Raw genomic sequence first — 7,952 nt, 5'->3', positions numbered from 1 at the left:
AGCCTCCATTATTTGGTGATAATGAAGCCAATCTCGAACTTTACTTTTTAATTTATCGTAACTCTGTAATTTCACTCGATCACCATCTTGCTCTAAAATCTCCCAATATTTTGGCCAATTGGCCTCCATATTGAGTTTTTTTAGTGCTTTTGCTTCCATTGGGGACAACCACCTTGGAGTCTTATTTTCAAGCAAGTCTTTATACCTCATCCAAACTTTAAACAATGCATTTCTGACAATGTGAATTTTAAACATTTTATGCACTTTAACCTTGTCATACCATAAGTATGCATGCCAACCAAAAGCATTATTAAATCCTTCTAAGTCCAACATGTCAGTGTTTTCAAGAAGTAGCCATTCTTTTAGCCAGCAAAAAGCTGCTGCTTCATAATAAAGTTTCAAATCTGGCAGGGCAAAGCCCCCTCTTTCCTTAACGTCAGTTAATATTTTAAATTTTATCCTTGGCTTTTTGCCCTGCCAGACAAATCTAGATATATCCTTTTGCCACTTCCTGAAACAGTCAGTTTTGTCTATAATTTGCAACGTCTGAAATAGAAACAACATTCTTGGCAGTACATTCATCTTTATCGCGGCAATACGACCCATTAACGAGAGTTTCAAATTAGACCATATTTCTAGATCTTTCTTTATCTCCGACCAACATTTATCATAGTTATCTTTATATAAGTTCCCATTTTTAGCAGACATGATAATTCCCAAATATTTCACTTTTTTCACTACTGTCAATCCTGTCTCATTCTGAAACCTTTCTTTCTCAATTTCTGTTAAGTTCTTTGTCAAAACCTTGGTTTTAACTTTGTTTAATTTAAACCCTGCCAATCGACCAAACTCTTGAATCAATTCTAAGACTCTTTTTACACTGGATTCTGGCTCCTGCAGTGTCAAAACTAAATCGTCTGCAAATGCTCTTAATTTATATTGTTTAGATCCGACCTGTATCCCTCTGATCAGTTGGTCCTTTCTAATCATATTCAGCAGCACCTCCAGGACTGATATAAAAAGTAAAGGGGAAATTGGGCACCCTTGTCTTGTACCTTTCTCTATTCTGAACTCCTCAGTTATTACATTATTTACAATTAATTTAGCTTTTTGTTCAGAATAGATTGCACTTATACCATTCTCAAATTCTTGGCCTACTCCCATACCTTGGAGATTCTTCTTCAAAAAGCTCCAAGAAATATTGTCGAAGGCCTTCTCCGCATCCACAAATATCAAAACTGCTTTTGTATTTATTTTTTCCTCCAAAAATTCCAATATATCAATTATATTCCTCACATTGTCAGATAGATGTCTTCCTGGGAGAAAACCTGCTTGATCTTTATGAATCTCCTTTATTAATACTTTCTTAAATCTTCTAGCCAAAATGTCTGCAAAGATTTTGTAATCCACATTCAATAGCGATATTGGGCGGTAGTTTTTAAGTTGATGTTTTTCAGTCTCTATCTTCGGTATAAGCGTGACAAAAGCTTCCTTCCACGTTTCTGGTGCTTTTTCCCCCTGAAGTATTTCATTACAGACATCTTTCAACAGCTGAATTAACCAGTCCTTCAATACTTTGTAGTATTTAGCAGTCAGTCCGTCCGGTCCTGGGGACTTGCCTAGTTGCATATTCTGAATGGCACTCTGAATTTCTTGATCTGTTATCCTATCACTCAGATTCAATCTGCTTTCTTGAGATATTTTCGATAGCCCATTCTCTTTCAAAAATTCCTCTATATCTGCTTCATTCTGGGGTTGCTGAAAGTAAAGCTGTTTGAAGTATTTTTGAAAGGCAGTCCTTATTTCCACTGGGTTCTGTATATTTCTTCCTTCCACTTCCAAATTTGTTATCGTGTTCTGTTTTTGTCTCTTCTTTATTTGCCATGCCAATAACTTTCCACATTTGTTTGCTGACTCAAATGTCCGTTGTCTCATTTGCCTTATTTTCCATTCAATTTCTTGATTAATCATTTGCATATATTCAACTTGATATAACTTAATTTCTCTTAAAATTTCCTGTGATTTTGGTTTTACTCTTAGTCTCTTTTCTCCCTCATTGATTTTCTCAAGGATCTTTTCTCTTTTTTCCTTTTGTAGTCTCTTCTTGACCGTGTTCTGTTGAATCAGAAACCCCCTCATAACAGCTTTACTTGCGTCCCATACCGTTCTTTTCTCCACCGTAGTGTTTAAATTTATCTCAAAATAGTCCTTCAAGGTTTTCTGGGCCTTCTTAGTTATTTCCTCGTCTCTAAACAGAGCGTCATTCATCCTCCATCTAAAGGAACCAGTTGGTATTAAGTTCATTACCATCTTAACAGCATTATGGTCGGAACAAGTCTTTGGGCAGATTACCGCTTTTTTTGTCTTCGGTGCCAGTCCTCTCGTGATCCATATCTGGTCGATTCTTGTCCAGGTCATTTTGGCTTCAGAGAAGAAAGTACCCTCTTTTCCTAGAGGGTTTTTGGTTCTCCAAATTTCCACCAAATCCAGGTTATCAGTCAATTCAAAAAAGGTTTTTGGTAGTCTCCCATCTTTGGTGACTACCTGTCGTTGTGCCTTGTCCATATTTGTCGAAACTACTCCATTCATGTCACCCATCAACATCACATTGTATTCCAAATAATCCATCAATGTCTCATGCAACTTCTTGAAAAACTCGGATTTTCCATCATTAGGTGCGTACACACCTACTATCAGATATTTTTGTCCATGGTATTGGATTTCAATTGCCAAATATCTCCCTTGTTCATCTTTGAACATAAACTTTGGTGAGAGGCTCTCTTTAGCATATATTACAACCCCTCTTTTTTTTACTTTATCAGATGAGATAAATTCTTGGCCCAATCTTTTATTAATTAAAATTTTCCTATGGAGCCTTGTCACATGTGTTTCTTGTAAGCAGATTAAGTCCAATTGTTCCTTTTTTAAAATATGAAAGATCGATTTCCTCCGTCGAATCGAGTTAAGACCATTGCAGTTCCAACTTAAAATTTGCAGAGACATGGTGAATTTATTCTATTATGTTCCTCCAGTTGCTCCCAATGTCTTATCCTTATCTGTCGAATCCGGTGGTGTCTTTTTCTTCCGAGTCCTCTTTGGTTTTGCTCCTGTCACGCCTTCACTCCCTTCCTCTGATGATTCCGATGGGTCTGTTACTTTTAAAGTTCCCTTCTGTAGGTCCTCCTCGTAGGTTTCTAGGAATATATTCTTATCCTCCACTGATTTTATCTTTATCTTTCTTCCCTTGATACTGAAAGAAATTCCTTCCGGGAATTCCCACCTGAAGATGATGTTGTTTTTTCTTAGTTGGGTAACCAGATCCTTGTAGTTTGACCTCAGGTCCAAAAGAAATTTTGGAATATCTTTAAAGATCTCAGCTTTAGATTGATTAATTACCAAGGGTTTTTGAAAATGTAGTCCAAGAACCTTGTCTCTTTCTTCTTTGGTTCGAAACGTAATCAAACAGTCTCTAATTTTGATCCTTTTGCTTGTTCTTCCCAATCGAAAGGCACTCAAGATCTTGAATTCCTCTTTCTCGGATTCCAAGTTCCAAAATTTCTCAAATTCTTGTGTAAGAAGGTCCCGCAGGCTTCCTTCCTCAATTTCTGGTATATTTCTAATTCTCAAATTCGTTTGTCTCTCTTTCAGGTCCAGCATAGAAAATTTTGCTCTATATTCCTCTAGTTGTCTGTTCATCGGTGGTAATTTCTCCTCAGTGGCAACTGCAACTTCCTTTGCCTCCTCAGCAATTTTTCTTGTCTCGGCCGATACTTCCAGTAATTCCTTAATTGAAGCTGTATTTTGCTTTATATTTGCAGAATTTTGTTCTATTTTTTGGAAGGCCTCTGTTACTCCTTTATTTGTTTCAGTAACCTGGCTTTTTAATTCCGTAACTTGTCTTTTAGTGTCCGCCAGTTCTTCTGTCAGTTTGTCTAAGGATCCCTGTATCCTTGCAAATCCTGCCGTAATAAGGTCTTCTGCTCCCGACATTACTTTAACTTTAGGTGTAACAGAGGCACTTCCTGTAGGTTCTGGGAAGGATCCCCTCCTTCCCGTGTGAAAAGATTTGCCAGATCTTGTTGTTTTGTCTTGGAATTGCTGTACTTTCCCTCTTTCCTCTGCCATAAGCCGACTGTTTCAAGGTTATTCTGCAGCTGAAACTTGTTATCTACTCCAAAATAAACAGTGGAAGTTTTTCTCAGTTATTTTGTAGCTCTGTAACAATTCCAGTAACCACCAGGGGGACCTAGCAGATGTTGCAGCTGAAGGGATAATATGTCTCCCACTCTCCTTTCACAGCAAACTTGTATCAGTAATGTTCCCTCTCAATATCCACAACTCACAACTCCATATCCATTACTCCAGTCCTTATAAAAAGTCCTTTTGAGCACTTCCACAGTCCATATGGCTTAACTTTCAAATTTGACAGATCAGGACCAGGAGTCCAGGCAGTGAGCTTTATAGTAAACTTCTTTCAATGCAGGCAATAAAAAAAAGTTTTTTAAACTCCCCCCCTCTTTCCCTGCTTCCCGAGGGGGGGGGATTTCTCTCCAAAGACTTCGGATTTCAACCCTTTCGAACTTTATTTTATAGGGTTTTTAGTCCTCACGTCTTTGCTTTCCAATGTTTACAGGCGGAAGGCTGGCTCCCTGTTTAAACCTTTCCGCTTCGGTGTCATATTACGTTGTTAATTTAAGTCCGATTTAAGTCCAATTACTTCTCAATTCTTGCTTAATTTCATCAGATCCTTTAAAATATTTGTATTTTTCCTACTCACGGATCCTTCTTTTTAGTCCCGATTGCACAGGGAGAAGTTGAGCGCTGCTCCGATCACAGCTGCGCGACGTCACTCCGAAAAAGAAGCGATTGACTCTCAGCACCGCTTCAACCCCCGCCACGCTCCGGAGCTCTTACTGAGCCCCGGAGACGTTTTGGGAGAGCGCTGTTGGTGCCCGCCGAGTCCCACGGACGTAGACCTCCTCCGTCCACGTTTCCAAGGGTCCCCCGCGTCGCCGTAGCGGTAGAACCCTGTTTTTTTCGGAGCTTCCCCCTCCGGTGCTCAGCAGGGGGCCGCCATGATCGATGGCGCTCAACCAGGAAGTACGCTGCACAAACTTATTATCCCAAAATACAGACGTGCTTTTACACTTGCAAGACTGGATGTTTTGCCATCTGCGGTACTTGACGGTCGATTCCAGAAGATCCCGCCTGAGAAATGTCTTTGCCCCTGTGGAGATGGTAGCACCGAAACAGCGGCACACATCCTCCTGTCCTGTACTCTCTACAAAGACCGGAGGAATGAGATCATCACCCCACTCGTACTAACCATCCCAGGGCGCTCAACCACTGCCACAATGTCCTTTCTCCTATCAGATCAAAATGAGCAGATAACAGCAAAGTTTGCTAGGTTCATAGCAGGGGCAATCAGAATAAGGGCCACTAACTGACGGCTGATTCAGGACTTTAAATTGTGCTCTTATATCAAACTTCCTTTTCTGAGTATACTGTAATGTTTTACTGTTGCTATGGCCATTGGCTAATGCGAATAAAGTTTTATCTATCTTAAGGCTCTCTGTCTGAAAACCTGGAGAGCTGCTACCAGTCAGTGTAGACAATACTGAGAGGGATAGACCAGTGATCTGGCTAGTTCCTGTAGCTTCCTACAGTGGTCAGTCAGCTGTCAGGGAATGGACAACAAGAGGAATGGGAACTGAACCCTCGGTCTGATCAGCTCCTCTCAGAAGAGGAGGAGGAGTGAGAAGTTTCGACCCCTGTGTCTCTAGCAGTTTGAGGAGGAGGGGGAGACAGGGATGGTGTACAGCTGAATGAGAAATTGCCTAGTTATGAGATAGTGGGGGAAGAGAGCAGACAGCAGAGACCTCCCTGGAGAGTATGGGAGATGCTCCTAGTTCAAAGGCTTGCAGGTGCCTCCACATTCAAGAATAGAGAATGTGGAGGGGGTTGTCTTCTGTGACTTTCAGTAGGTTTCCAGGATGTTGTGGGAGAAGGAAGAGGAAGGACTCAGAGGAGCCAATGTCTCCTATGCGTGGAGACATGGATCCTTTGTCTTGCAACCAGATGACTGAATAAAAATCCATAAAATACAAATTGTGTGTTCTTTTTGCCAGGGGAGGAGAGAATACCCCATGCCTGTTATCAGATGACTCTAGAAAGCGCTGAAGCATGGCTCAAAGGCTGACTATATATCCATCAAGTCTAATTTTGTACTGATAATTGTAGGTCTCCACAATTAGGATTCTTTTTAATGCCAAGAACTGTACTTGGGAACTTCTGCATGCAAAACAGGTGTCCGACCACTGAGCCATCATCCATCCCTGAAATGGTGTAGGAGTTACAAGAGTACATGAGTTGTGTCTCTGATCTTGTTCTATAGGATTGCATAAATTGCAAGCTAGCTGGTGTTCTCCTGAACATTCCATCTGCTACTTTGTGGTGCCAGTTGCAAAATGGCAATTGTCTTGCTAGCCTGAAGTTCATGTTCTTCTCTAGCCAATAGAGAAGAGCAGGGGGCCAGCCCACTGTCCCTCAGACCTTGTGGGGGGCCGGACTATATTTGGGGGGGGGGAATGAACGAATTCCTATGCCTCACAAATAACCCAGATGTGCATTTTAAATAAAAGCACGCATTCTACTCATGTAAAAACACGCTGATTCCTGGACCATCTGCGGGCCGGATTTAGAAGGCGGTTGGGCCGGATCTGGCCCCCGGGCCTTAGTTTGCCTACCCATGATCCAATAGGTGAATCAACTAATCCAGTGCCTCTTGATTAAGTCAAGAAGTATCTGGCACTGTTGCTCCTGAAGCACACAGACATTTTCCTCCCCAGACAAGCTAAGAAAATCCCAGAAAAAAGAAGTGTCGGACTCATTCTCAATTTTCCACTTCCGTAGGTTAATGCACACAATAATGAGTATGATGACAGCATGCTAGATTACTTTTGAAGCAACTCTTTGATGCCACTTTCTAGGGAAATTATGGGTTTCTAACCCAGAAGATGCCTGCTGTAGTTTTCACAGGCGTTATTAGAAGCAAACTAACAAGCATGGTGCTGGAATCTTTATGCTTCCCAAAAGGCTTTGGAAATCTCACTGCTCTTGATAAAGTGGAACAGTTGCAAATTGGTCTGCAAGGGCCCCTGCCATATCCTGGTTGCTAATAAATGTGCCTTGTGACCATATGCAATGCTTGAGCAAGTCTGACTGCGTGGGATACCTGGACCCCGTACCAACAGCTAGAATGAGTTCTATTGCACTGGGATACCCTGGTCATATGCTAGATGGTAAAAAAGATTTTCATACACTGCAAATTTGTATGTGCGGTAGCACCTGTGTGTGGGGGGGGGTATGGATCTCCTATTCTAGGAATTAACACATGAACCCCCTTCATGAACATTTGAATGTGTGTGCTGTGGGTGGAGGGCAGAGCATAAAGCAGTGGTTCCCAATTAATGGTCTGTAGACCTCAGGTGTGTCCACAAAAAGCAACCCAGGGGGTCAGTGGCGCCACTCACATAACAAAAAGTATCATAGAGATAGCCAAATTTTCCAAAGTAGAAGGTCCATGGCTTGGTTTTTGAAAAACAGGGAGTCTGCAGTGCTTAGTTAATTGGGAACCACTTAAATGACTGGACCACATTGCTTGTTTTCAACGTACTTCCTTGTTATTTTGTTCATGTAATGTTTATTTGTAAACCACTATTAAGACTATTCCACAGTAAAGCTTTGAAACTCATTTATTTCTACGCAACGTCCAGATCAGGGATTCCATTCAACAACTCTCACACCGATTACCATCACCACCAGCAGCAGCAACAGCCCCCCCAAAACAGACACTTGGGAAACAGCAATGAAAGCAACAGGAAATGGAAGCATGAGTGCACAGAAGAATATGCAATTATTTCATTTACTGTAGTTGCACAAGCCCCATCCCA

The sequence above is a fragment of the Podarcis tiliguerta genome (genome assembly GCF_965153285.1).
Source record: "Podarcis tiliguerta genome assembly, chromosome: 7".
NCBI classification, from domain to species: Eukaryota; Metazoa; Chordata; class Lepidosauria; order Squamata; family Lacertidae; genus Podarcis; species Podarcis tiliguerta.
Note: the sequence above shows the minus strand (reverse complement) of the source record.